Source organism: Bufo gargarizans, chromosome 7 (genome assembly GCF_014858855.1).
Source record: "Bufo gargarizans isolate SCDJY-AF-19 chromosome 7, ASM1485885v1, whole genome shotgun sequence".
NCBI classification, from domain to species: domain Eukaryota; kingdom Metazoa; phylum Chordata; class Amphibia; order Anura; family Bufonidae; genus Bufo; species Bufo gargarizans.
In genome coordinates, this window is record NC_058086.1 from 48409049 (window position 1) to 48423554 (window position 14506).

The window sequence follows — 14506 nt, forward strand, 5'->3', positions numbered from 1 at the left end:
GAAGAAAAGGGGGAGGAGTGAGTAGGGAAAGAGAATAAAGGAAGGATGGAAGAATGGATACAGAGGAAAGAAAGAAAGAAAGAAAGAAAGAAAGAAGAAAGAAAGAAAGAAAGAAAGAAAGAAAGAAAGAAAGAAAGAAAGAAAGAAAGAAAGAAAGAAAGAAAGAAAGAAAGAAAGAAAAGGACTGAGTAGGGAAGGAGAGGAAAGGGAGGATGGAAGAATGGAACAGAGGAAATAAGGAAAGAAAGAAACAAAGGAAGGAAAGAAGGAAGGTATGAAAGAGCTATGATGATCTATGATTTTCAAATGTATGTAAGCCTGTGCCCGGATAAGTATTATGTGGCTGCTCTATGACCACATATCTTGTGTCCAGGGGTCCACAGTAAAGAGATAGTGGGCATAGTGGTTGTCATCCAGCTTTCCCAGGAATAGATATAACTATCAATGTGGCAGAAGAGGACGACTGAAGGACCTATATATTCCAGGGATTTCCATACTGATAATTATTGCCGTTATTTCTTCCACGTTCCCAGTTCCTGACCTGCACAGGCTGACACTGTAATTACTGATCAGCAGAGGGATCTGCACTTTGCTCCCATCATTTCCATGGTATTATAGATAAGGTTCCCATTAATGCCAGTGTGACATGGAGAGCTCTGAGCAGGAACCCACAAAAAAGTAAGTGAACCCTCCAGACCTCACCTTATTGCATTGTCTTTCTTATATCTACAGCTTTGCAGTTGTTTCCTCTGGCTTTCTATATAGTGTATAGGTGGCAGCGTTCAGCCTGAGCGGAGAGCAGGCAGTAAATGGTTAACCCAGTTGTATGTAATGACTGTGTACAGTCTGGATCTGCGGAAGCTTCTCATGGATCTTGTTGCGGCTCTCGGCCCTCGTGGGATATTTATTCATTATTTCTTGTTGGACAATTGGGTGAAAATGTGTGAAAAACCGAATCTGGGCCATGTGGATTCTGCACAAGTGAATTTAAATCTGCAAATTGTAGAATAACCGTCAGGTTCTCTGGGGGGTTATGTAGGAAAATGTATTAAATTTAGTTTAATTTCCAGTTGTCGCTGCATAGAAACTGCAGAACAAAGTGAGATGATCAGATTTATAGCATGCAGCTGCATATGCCCAGGAATGAATTCTTAAAGGGACACTTCTTAGACACCCCAGTCCCCAAGAACAAGCCTAAATATATTCTGGTTACTTTTTAAACTTAAGTCAACATTGCAATTGTTTTTCCTAAAAAAATAAGCAGCCTGAATGATTTGAAGCTTTTTTTTTTTTAATGATTTGTAGGATTCTGGTGCTCTTCTATATAGTAGAGGACCCTAACCCCCCTTTTCTCAGCTGTCTATTGCTTCCACTAGAGGGCGATCTGTATGCCGCTACTGTCCACACCAGGTGACAAATGCAGCCAAATACAGATCGCCCCCCAGTGGCGGGAAGAGGCAGACAATATAATTGCTGCATGTTTCAGGTACAGAGGAGATGGTGACTTAAGGTCCAGCACTGGATTTGGGTTTTGCTGATGTTTAGGTATTTATCATACCCCTTCACTAAGTTTTGGAAAAAGGAGGTTTGGCTTGAAAATCAATTTGGACAAGTGTTGGTGATTGGTGGTCATGAGCATCAGTGCATTCCATGATTGCCACTATGCCAGTATTAGCAGATATCCCCCAATGTGCCCCCCGCTGGAGGATAGAGCCGGGCAGAAACAATGTTGCAATCTCAGGGAATAGATTTTGTTTAGGGTAAATGCACACGTTCAGGATTTATGTGCGGACAATGCACACTGAAATCTACAGGCGTTCGCTGGGAAATCCGTGCGGTCAAACCACATCAATTGGTGCGGATTTGCATGTGGATGTGGTGCGGATTTTCCTACATGCGGATTTTACTGTCCCCATTGAAGTGAATAGAGAAAATTCGGACAGGAAAAATAAAATAGATTGACATGCTGCGGATTTTAAAATCTGCACTGAAAAAATCTGCATCGTGTGCATGAGAATTTCAAATTCTTATAGAATATAATGTACATGACCTACGGTGCGGATTTTCCGCATACAAATCCACGCAGAAAATCCGCACACAATCGTGTGCATTTAGACTTAGGGTCCATTCGCACGTCCGCAATTCTGTTCCGCATTTTGCAGAACGGAATTGCGGACCCATTCACTTCTATTGGGCCGCACGATGTGCTGCCCGGATCCGGAAATGCAGACCCGCACCCCCGGGTCCGCAATTCCGTTGTAGAAAAAAAATAGAACAGATCCTATTCTTGTCCGCAATTGCGGAGACAAGAATAGCAACCCTGAGCCCCCCCCCCCCCCCCCCCCTCCCCATCCTGAGAGTGAAGAAGCCACAATGCTGATTTAGTGCTGTGGCCCCGTGGCTGTATTTCTGGGCACAGTGGCGCCCGTACCCCCCTCCCCCAGGGAACTGCAGTGAATGGTTGGGCGCTGCAGTTCCCTGAATTGCTGGGATGCTGCTGTGCAGGAGAAACTTAAAGGTGGATGCAGATCTACGCCATCACCGCGGCCTCATCAGGGGGTCTCAGAGGTCTTATCCTAGTTATATAGGGACGTGCCCTGCAGTGAGCCTCCATATGTGTCAGGCCTGCGAGGAGCGCTGCGCCCGGTGCTGCTGATTTTCAGATTTATAATAATACATCCTGTTCAGTTTTTACAGTAAATGATTTTCTGAGATTTCTGAGGGTTATAATTTAGTTAAGGACCAATTACCTTATTATGGAGCGTTACTCTGTTATCAGCACATAATTTCCACGTTGATTTAATTAAACATCGGCTGAAAAACCGGATTTCTGGAAAAATATAGAAACATATATTTAGTGGCAGTAAAGAGAAACTTTCTGCAATGTAATCCTGTGATTAGGGGAGAAATTTACTAAATCACTGCACGGCGGCGGCATAAAGAAGGAAAAGATGGGCGAGAGATGTAAAAATCATGCATGATGGTGTCCGGCTACCAGATAGCAGAGCAGAAAAACCCTTAGCCAATCAAATTCCTCCTTACTGGATACCATCTATTAAGGGGTGGAGCTCGTGCAGGTTTACTCCACCCCTGAGGAAGGAGAAGAAAACACATTCAGCTCCTCCACCTCCTCTGAAGGCCTCCATATTATCCTGAGGTTACTGTCTCTATAGTATGAACGTCCTTGTGTTCTTTGTTAAAAGAAAGAAATAATTTTATACATTTTATATTTTTCCTCCGTTTTAGAAAGAAATAAGTTCCTTTCATGAAATTATAAAATAATTATTTCCTGTCATCATAAATAGAGTATATGAATGGCGCCTATTTATGCTGGAGTAGCGGCGGTGGTCGCAGGACGGGGGCTGATAAGCAGCTTATTGACTGCAGGATACAGTATCTGATTGTATCCTTCATTGCCTTGATAAGAAAATCGTCATATAATATTTTAAGAAATGATATTCTTAGTGGATTTATTTCGGGTGGTTGCTTGTGCATTGGGACATGTTGATGGTTAATGCATCACGTATTGTTCCATTATCTGTAGTGACCTACATTAGGGGGAGTAGGAAGCTGGGAAAACAGATTGACTGTCACAGTAATCTGCATAACAAACATTTCAGCCGGGGACAGTATGGTGAATGCTTACACGCTGTGACAGACCCACTATTATGACTACTAATCTCCCAGGCAACGTTCCCCCATCCTGCTCCGAACAGATGAGAGCTGCCAAATAGAAATCTACAAGCTGAAGGCGCCGGTTATGTGCAACAGGGCAGAAATGTGGGGGAAACGAGTGCAATTACAGTCACCGCCAGTGGTGACCAATCAGATCACAGCTATCAAGGGGCAACAAGATTGTTAAATGTTTTACTATATGTTTATACATGTATGACTGCAACTTATGCAACTTTATCATCTATTTCATTATTAATCCTTATAAACAATTGAGTTCCTTTCTTTAGTGAGTTACATCCTGTATTATACTTCAGAGCTGCACTCACTATTCTGCTGGTGGAGTCACTGTGTACATACATTACTTATCCTGTACTGATCCTGAGTTACATCCTGTATTATACTCCAGAGCTGCACTCACTATTCTGCTGGTGCAGTCACTGTGTACATACATTATTTATCCTGCACTGATTCTGAGTTACATCCTGTATTATACTCCAGAGCTGCACTCACTATTCTGCTGGTGCAGTCACTGTGTACATACATTACTTATCCTGCACTGATTCTGAGTTACATCCTGTATTATACTCCAGAGCTGCACTCACTATTCTGCTGGTGCAGTCACTGTGTACATACATTACTTATCCTGTACTGATCCTGAGTTACATCCTGTATTATACTCCAGAGCTGCACTCACTATTCTGCTGGTGCAGTCACTGTGTACATATATTACATTACTTATCCTGTACTGATCCTGAGTTACATCCTGTATTATACTCCAGAGCTGCACTCACTATTCTGCTGGTGCAGTCACTGTGTACATACATTACTTATACTGTACTGATCCTGAGTTACATCCTGTATTATACTCCAGAGCTGCACTCACTATTCTGCTGGTGGAGTCACTGTGTACATACATTACTTATCCTGTACTGATCCTGAGTTACATCCTGTATTATACTCCAGAGCTGCACTCACTATTCTGCTGGTGCAGTCACTGTGTACATACATTACTTATCCTATACTGATCCTGAGTTACATCCTGTATTATACTCCAGAGCTGCACTCGCTATTCTGCTGGCTATTACTGGAGACAATCAGGATGCAATCTTGCTGATAGACACCCACCCAATAGCAAGTAGTGACTGCTGTGGGGTTTCAGCTCTGGAGCTTTACCTCCAAAGATGACACTTTTCAGCAGGCTCTTTATACCTTCTGACAGTGTATGTCAGTCTGTAGTCGTCAATGACTATTGGATAAATTCTAGAAACCTTGCAGCGTTAATCCCTGAACACATGTTGTACACCAATCACATCCACAGCAGCAGGGCCGTCATCAGCACTAGGCGAGTCTGAACAGATGCTAGGGTCCGCAGAGTTCAAGGAGCCCCTGGCAATCCGAGTAAAGATGCTCAGTCCTGAGGCATAGAGAGGGGTCGATGTGGAGCTGGCTGTGCTCAGCTGCATTCACAATTCTGCCAAGCATACCATGATGCATGAGACACTGAACAAGCAGGGATCCTTACTGGCATGTTAGGTCATGCAGCTTGAGAGCTAACATAAAACAGGCAAATTTCCTTAAACAGCTCTGGGTGTGACTAGAGTATAATTTAATATGAACAATGTATATTTATCCATCAATACATCCAGATTTAACCCATTAAATGTTCATAAGCAGCGCTCTGCCTTCAGTACACGCTGCAGGTCCTATAACGTCAGACCTGTCTCTGTCTCTGCTGCACGTCAGTAAATATCCCGAAAAATATAAAATCATTAAAGCAGACAAAAAGCTGCATTACAGAAATGTCAGGGAATGTCACCCGTCTCGGCTGGGCCCCTGGAGCCTGCAGTCATTCTGCTACACTTCATGACAAAGCTGCTGCGCGTCCTGTGAGGCTGGGGGGCCCCGGCTAGTAATTATACCCCCGGAGTCACTGCTTCTGCTGACCCATGCAGTCTGGGGCAGGAACACAGGCAGCAGATGTCTTGCTGAATGGTCAGGGAGATTTCTGTTTTCAGCAAGAAGCGATTGCTGTGATGTCTGAGGTCTCTGCGCCCGTAACGTAAACTCCACAACCAACCTGTGCGGTCAGGAATCTGTCACTGGCGCAGCAATGATTCATAAAATGTCTATAAGAATATGATGAAAAATTCATTTACAAATCACTGGAAACAGCAGAATTATGTCAGCATGCTTTCTCTAACTAGTGTCCATTCATTGACAGCAAGCGCCGATAATGAACATAGGCTTTGAAGCACAAAAAATATCAGAAATTTGCAAAGCTTTAATATTTATAAATATGGCGCAGATTCTGAACATTATATTTATATAATAAATAAAATAAAATAAATCCCCTGCTTCCTTCTCACAGATTATTATCTTCTTCAGCCGCCACTAGGGGGAGCTCAGTACATAGGAATTTATACAGTTGCCCTTGGTATCAATGTAGGCTGTCAATACTCTCTTTGCATTGAGCCTCCTCTAGTGGCAGCTGCCAGAAATGCAGTGAATCTATATCAGGATCAGGAGAAGGAGTTTAGCCTTGGGTCTCCCTCCCCCTGGGCCCCATGATAGGTATGACACCAAAACAAGTACACTGCCTGTGAACTCCATTTTGTTGAACAGTTAGGTGTCTGTTGATTCATTTTTTTATATATATTGTTATGGTAGTCATAGCTTCCTTTTTCTAAAGCACAACTCCGAATGTCTGCATATTTATTGAATTAAATGATAACATTTTGTTCACCTGCAGCCACCACTAGGGGGCGCTTACTGTATGCTGTGCTATTGAGCTCAATGTATAATCAGACCCCCCCTAGTGGAGGCTGAAGGTAACAAGAATTGTATCATTTAGCTATATGTCTATGCATCAGGAAGTGCTACAAGTGTTGGGGGCTAAAAAAGTTTTTTTAGGGACAGAATTATAAAAGGTGGTGACGTTTTAATTTAAGATGATTCTACATGAAACAAAACCCCTTTAAGTCCCCTGTGTGAAAGGCCAGAATTGTGTGGCACTTACTGGATTTCGAGTGACTTTAACCTGAATGGACAGGGGGGGGGGGGGGGGTTACTGCTCTTTGTGAGACATTCAGTAGACATTTGTTTAATTAGCATTAAGTTATTGAAATTTGGACTCGTTCTAGATAAGATTTCCTTTCTTTATGACATTTCGGCACGGGCAGGTTTCGCTGTTACCCTGCATGACCTCCCCCTTATCATCGCTGGATGGATCCTATTTAGCAGATGCAGGAGCTTTGGTCTCACATAAAGAATGTGAACAATTTTGAAACTAATCGTCCTAATGCATTCCACAGCGATTTTCCTTGTTTGCATTTTCATTTTTTCACTCCTTGCCTTCGTGGAGCCATAACGTTGTTTTTTTTTTCAGTTTTTTGAGGGTTTGTTTTTTTTATGGGAGAAGTTGCTCTTTCTAATGGCACTATTTAAAGGGGTTGTCCAGGGAAAGATATTTATGACTTATCCTCAGGATAGGACATCAGTATCAGATCTGTAGCAACACCCGGGATCCCCGCCGATCAGGTGTTGGAAGAGGCCTTGAGCACCGCAGCCCCTTACTAGGATGGTGACATCACTGTACCTCAGTCACATGTCCTAGAAGCAGCTCAGCCTCATTCAAGTCAATGGGGCTCAGCTGCAATACCAGGCACTGCCACTATACAATGTACGGCACTGTCCGTGGAAAGCTGCTGGAGTCTGTATTGCTCACCATAGCTGATCAGTGGGGCTGCCGGGACTTGGACCCCTGCTGATGAGATAATGATGACGTATCCTGAGGATAAATCATTATCTTCTCCAAGATAACCCCTTTAATATTGACTACAATGCAGTGAGAAGCTGGGGAAAAAAACACATAGGGTAGAAATAGAAACAAAATTCTATTCTGCCACAGTTATATGGGTTATCTGTTGTCTTCATTCTCTGGGTCAGTACATCACAGTTATACCACACTTGTATCGTTTTTCTTATGTTTTCATACTTATAAAAACTGGAAGAAAGTAATTTTTTTTCTTTTCATCGCCATATTCTGACCCCCATAACTTGTTTGTATTTGCATCTTTGGAACTGAGTGAGGATTCTGTAGTTTTAAGTGAAAACATTCACTTTTTGATCTCTTTTTATTCAATTTTTTGGGAGGTGAAGAGACAATTGGCCATTTAGATTTTTGTTTCTGTTACGGCATTCACTGTACGGGATTAATACAGTTAGGTCTAGAAATGTTTGGACAGTGACGCAATCTTCATGATTTGGGCTCTATATTGAGGTGTAAACTTTCAGGTTTCATTTAAGGGGTTGAACAAAAGTATCCCGTGAAACTTTTAGGAATTGCAACCATTTTTCTACAAACCTTCTCATTTCAGGGGCTAAAAAGTAATTGGGCAAATTAATATTACCCTAAATAAAATATTCATTTTAATACTTTGTAGAGAATCCTTTGCAGGCATTGACTGCCTAAGGTCTGGACCCCATGGGCATCCCCAAACGCTGGGTTTCCGTGATGCTTTTCCAGGCATTTACTGCAGCTATCTTCAGTTGTTGCTTGTTTTTGGGTCTTTCTGCCTTAAGTTTTGTCTTAAGCAAGTGAAATCCATGCTCAATCGGGTTGAGGTCTGGTGATAGACTTGCCCATTGCAGAATATTCAACTTTTTGCCTTAAAAAACTCATGGGTTGCTTTCGCAGTTTGTTTTGGGTCAATGTCCATCTGTTCTGTGAAGCACTGTCCACTGTACACTTCAGAATTCATCCGGCTGCTTTTGTCTTGAATCACATCTTCAATAAATACTAGTGACCCAGTACCATTGGAAGCCATGCATGCCCATGCCATCACACTGCCTCCACCCTGTTCTCCAGATGATGTGGTGTGCTTTGGATCATGAGCTGTCCCAAGCCTTCTCCATACTTTCTTCTTCCCATCATTTTGGTATAGGTTGATCTTAGCTTCTTCTGTCCAAAGAACGCTGTTCCAGAACTGGGCTGGCTGTTTTTTGACAAAGTCTAATCTGGCGTTTCTATTTTTGATGCTAATAGTTTGCACCCTGTGGTAAAACCTGTGGATTTGCTCTCATGAAGTCTTCTCTTTATGGTAGACGTAGATACTGATGCACCTACTTCCTGGAGAGTGTTCTTCACTTGGTAGACTTAGATACTGATGCACCTACTTCCTGGAGAGTGTTCTTCACTTGGTAGACTTAGATACTGATGCACCTACTTCCTGGAGAGTGTTCTTCACTTGGTAGACTTAGATACTGATGCACCTACTTCCTGGAGAGTGTTCTTCACTTGGTAGACTTAGATACTGATGCACCTACTTCCTGGAGAGTGTTCTTCACTTGGTAGACTTAGATACTGATGCACCTACTTTCTGGAGAGTGTTGTTCACTTGGGTGGATGTTGTGGAGGGGTTTTTCTTCACCATGGAAAGGATTCTGCGTTCATCCACCACTGTTTTCGTCCATGGACATCAGGCCTTTTTGGGTTCCTGAGCTCACCAGAGCACTCTTTTTTTTTTTTTTGCCAGAATGTACCAAACTGTTGGTGTAGGCCACTCCTAACATTTCCACCATCTCTCTGATGGATTATTATTTTTTTTTATACTAACGATGGTCTGTTTCACTTCTATTGAGAGCTTCTTTGACCTCATGTTGTGGTTTTACAGCAACAGCTTCCAAATGCAAATGCCACACCTGGAATCAGCTCCAGACCTTTTACCTGCTTAATTGATGATGGATTAACAAGGAAATAGCCCATGCAGCTCATTAAATATTTTTCTAGATAATTGTCCGATTACCTTTGGGCCCTTGGAAAAGAGGCAGCTACATATGAAAGAGCTGGAATCCCTAAATCCTTCCTCCAATTAGGATGTGAATCCCCTTAAATTAAAGCTGAGAGTCTACACTTTAAGCCCATATAGATTATATAACTGTATCTTGAATATGTTTGGGTAAAAAGCTAAATGGCAAAACTTGTGTCACTGTCCAAATATTTCTGTACCTAACTGTATGTTTATATTTTAATAGCCCAGGCATTTTGGGATGCTGCAATGCCTTTGATCTTTATTTTGTTATTGTTGTTTTATTTTTTTTATGGGGAAACTTCTTTTAAGCCCCTAGGGGGCCTGAATATGCAACCTTCAGATCTCATATGCCTTACATTGCAATGAATTATCACCGCAATGAAGGTTGAATTTGCTAAGTTATTATGGAGAGATAGATATTTTATTTCCAGTGTCTTTTCTGTTGCAGCATTTACATTGTGTTTTTGGTTTGTTATGTGGCGGATATTTGCTGTGTACGTGGCTGCGCTGCTGGTATAACGTTAATAGCATTTCTCTGCCATTTGAATACTAATCACATTTAGTTCCACACTTTTTAATAAAGTGCAGGCGATCATCCATGTAAATATCTTCCATCAAGTACAAGGGTTTAAATATGAATCTGAATGCATTTAATTGGAATTTTTATCAGTTTATTTGTGGCCTTTGGCAGCGGCTAAATCAATTGTCTGCATTATAGGTAGTTAAAAGGTTAGTCTTCATACATTTACATAAATATCTGACAAAGCTCTGGGGGTAGACTGTGGGGACGCTTCACTCTGCAAGACTTTGCCTATAAAATTCTACCATGCTTTATCACATGAGCACTGATATCCTGGGAGATCTGACATAGAAGAATGCAGATAACATTGAAAAATAAAGAGAGAGAGATAAAAATTGAGAGAGAAATGAAGAAAGGAGGAAAGCAGAAAGAGAAAAGAAGGAAGTAAGGAAAGAAGGAAGAGAGAGGACGAAACAGAAATAGAGAGAAACATATATAGAAAGAAGACAATAAAAAGAGGAAGGAAGGAAAGAAAGAAGAAAGAGAGAGAGAAGCAAGAGAAAAAGAGAGAGAAATGAAGGAAAAAAAGAAAACTGAACAAAAGGAGGAGGAAAGTAAGGAAGGAACCAAAGGAGATAGAGGGAGAGACAGAACTAGAGAGAGAAAATAAGCTAGAAAGATGGAGATAAAAGAGAGGGAGGAAGGAAGGAAAGACAGAAGGAAGAGCGAGGGCAAGGCAAATAAAAGAGAAATGAAGATAGAGAAAGACAAAAAACAGGACAGGGAAGGAAAGCACAGAGAGGGAGAGACAGAAATAGAAAAACAAAGACGGGGACAGAGAAAGGAAGACATGAGGAAGGAAAGAAGACAGAAAGGAAGGAGAAGAGGAGAGGAACAAATTACATAAAAAAGAGAAAGGAAGAAATGAGGGAAGGAAGGTGTCACGGATGATGTTGCAGATAGCTGGAACTTATAAATAAACATCCGACTGGCTTGATCCCAAACTAAGGAGCATATGGGTGAGCCCTATAAAACCCTAAGAGCTCTCCCAGGGTCTCAATGGTAGACGATTGCATGCCCACGTACCTAAGACTGTGTGACACCTGAAAACCCTATAATAGTGAGGGGACACGACCACCAGCTCCCTGCACTAAATACGGACGGATTCAGGGTCATCTAGAATCAAGCCAGCAAGGAGACACAAATAAAGGAAAGGACTTACCTGAGCAAACAGCAGCAGCAGCCTCCAGCAATGAACACCTCATCCAGGAAGTAGTATAAACCGCAAAGTGAGGCAGTATGGGAGGGAATATAAAGGGAGACAATTAGTCTAAATAGGTGACACCTGGGAGAAGGAAAGGAGATGAGAAAGTCAAAGCAAAACAAAGAACGTCATGCAAGAGGTAAAGAAGAACGCCTGCCAGACCTTCTCACAGACCTGGCAGTGACAGAAGGAAAAAGAGGAAAAGAAAAAAGAATGGGAAAGAAAGAAAGGAATTTAGGAAGGAAGGAAGAAAGGGAAAGGAAGGAATTTCGGAAGGAATTAAGGATACGATGAGATGTTGTTCTCCATTATATTGTTACTTATGTTAACTGCAAACAGAAAATGCACTCCATGTACTTGTCGAGTCTTCAGATCTTTCTTTCATACTGTAGATTACAGCGCGGCTCATTTGTTGTTTTTCTTTCACTCGTCAAACAAAAGTAATTTCACGTCAGGTTTATGTGAAGCTTCTATAATTAATCCAGATTCTTCTTTCCTTCCGTTACAGCTGCCGGTTATCGACTGGATGGTTTTGCTTTGTGGCTGTGAATTATTTTTCTGGTGTGATAATTGTGTCATTATTGTCGTAGGAAGAATGTTTTCTGTTTGTTTACATTAAAATCCATAATAATAAATATAAAACATAGTTCAGAAGCAGACCCTACCATTGTAATGGACACAAGGGGGGAGTATTATTGCTGTTTTCGATACTGCTGGATTAAAATTTATTTGGCTCACCAGAGAAAAGGATCCTTATCTGTAGTTTACTTGTAAATCAGTCCATGAAGGGGTTTTCCATCTTTAGGGCCTTACGAGGAGCCCCCACATGGCATACTCCCCTTCTCCTTGCCGCTAAGTTCTGGCTTCTTTACTCACCCGCTGCAGTGCCCACTCATCTACATCTGGTTTGAAGGCCACTGCAGCCAATAACTGGCTGCAGCCGTGACCTGTCCCCCTTGAGTCACGTCAATGAGTCACATGACACAAGCAGGATCCATCACCACAGCAACCAGTGATTGGCTGCAGCAATCATCAAACCGGATGGGGACTGGAGCAATGCAGCAGCGGAGTGGGAGTGAAGCAGATATATATGCTTTCCTATGCAGGCCCGGACACGTGGGGGGAGGGGGGCATGAAAAGCCCTAGAAGATGGAAAACCCCTTTAAGAAAGAGATGGCTAGCATCAAATACGGTTTTCTCTCTCTAGAACTTTGGGGCTACGTATTGGGCCCAATGGGGATCCTCAGATGGGCCAAAGTGATGACTTCTGTGAACCTGAGGCTGCATTAGAACAGGAGTCAAAAACGGCATCATGTGATCCTGTCCAGAGCTTCTGATTGGCTGAGAGAGATTATACAGTATGATACACAATGTGATGCCATAAAACTAGGATGTCCTTTCTGCCCCCCTGTATGGCATTTTCAGGGGGGAGGGGGTTATTCAGTCAGTGTAGTTGTTCCCACTAGTATAAATCCATTAGAGGATCGCACTGATCTCCTTAGTATAGGCGGTCTGCATTCCCTTTAAATAAAAGTGCTACTTTGTATATATTGATGATCAGAAGAGATCTGATACATGCTACATTTCTGCTACATTTCCATCCGCATGATCAAATATCAGGACATCTGGAATGGTTATAAAAAGACGCTGAACTCCTCGTTCTCCATCAGATCTGTGCTGGCTTACAAATTAAAAATGCAAAACATTCCACTAACTTCACATCGGTTGCCAGGGAGTTTTGGAATAAATTTAGTTATTTTTATTTATTTTTCATTTGTATTCATATCTTCATTTTAGATCTTATACTACAAGGTCGTACACGGCCAGATTTATAGCAACAGAAGAATCGTCATCCCTGGTGAGACAGCTGTAGATGTAGTGTGGTCAGAAATGTTTGGTAACCCGGAGATTTTGGGTCTTTTTCCTCTCTCAATGGGTGCATTTGAGGATCGGCAAAATACGGGAGCCTGCCGTGTGCATCCTGCATCGTGATCTGCAAGATGTGGCGAAAGTTAGGACATGTTCTATCTTTTATGGTGTGGAGATTTTGCTTCCGGGTCCATGGTTGATAGAACATATCCTATCTTTTGCCAAATCTTGCGGATCGCAGACCCATTGAAGTCTACGGGCCTGTACCACTATATATGGTGAACGTGGCTGGTGTTCCCGTGGTCTGCTGTCCACAGCATGTTCATATGAATGCACCCTATGTCTTCTGATTAGGCAGGGTCTTCCTGGTTTGATATAACGGTTTTACCATGTGCTATGGACCAATAAGATATCTCCTTCCCTGCTGCTTCCCCTCCCCTCTCGCAGCATGCAGTCTCACACAGCAGCTGCAGCTGCATCTCCCCCTCTCCCTCCTGCCAGTCTTCCAGCACTGTTTTACTTTAGATTGAATTATTTAGTGACTCAGACCGGGTTTGTGAATCAGGAGCTGCATGTACCAGTAGTGTCTTCTACTACTCTGCAGCTTGTGTTTAGGTGCTGCTATGAATAATGATGTCAGAGGGGTCCCAATGATGCCATTCTCATAGTAGTCCCACAATACAATTCTAATAGTACCCACACATTGCCAACCTCAAATTAGCCCCACAGTGCCAATTTCACAGCAGTCTTGCAGTGCCAGCCTCATAGCAGTCCCATAGTGCCAATCTCATAGTAGTCCACCCTGCTAGCCACTTTGTATTGTCACTCACAGTGGCAACCTCATAGTAGTCACACAGTGCCAGCCTCACAGTAGTCCACAGTGCTAGCCTATTTGTGTTTTCCCATTGCTAGTCTCATGGTGCCAGCCTCATAGAAGTTCAACAGTGTTAGTCTCATAGCACTCACATAGTGCTAACCTAAAAGCAGTCTCACAGTGCCAGTTTCATTGTAGTTATGCAGTGCCTACTGTGCCAGCCTCAGCAGTTCCAATGTGCCAATCTCATTGCAGTCTCACAGTGCCAGCCTCATAGTAGTCCACAGTGGTAGTCTATTTGTAGTTCCACAGCACCAGCCACATAGTAGTATCACAGTGCCAACCTCATAGCACCCTTACAGTGCCAGCTTTATAATACCTCCAACGTGCCAGCCTTATAGTAGTGTCACAGTTCCAATCTCATAGTAGTCCGCCATGCTAGCCACTTAATAGAGTCACAGTGCCAGCCTCACAGTAGTCCACCATGCTAGCCTCTTTGTGTTTTCACATTGCCAGCTTCATACCACTCTCACAGTGCCAGTTTTGTAAAAGCT

General features: G+C 42.5%; 1 protein-coding gene across 1 annotated transcript in view; it reads left to right on the plus strand.

The window, feature by feature from the left end:
* Nucleotides 1-634: 634 nt before the first annotated feature.
* DAB1 (DAB adaptor protein 1) overlaps nt 635-14506 on the plus strand; it is a 220144-nt gene continuing 206272 nt past the window's right edge. Inside the window, exon 1 of the mRNA XM_044302379.1 lies at nt 635-678. The gene's annotated coding sequence lies outside the window, so the exon portion shown is untranslated. The remainder of the gene's footprint in view (nt 679-14506) is intronic.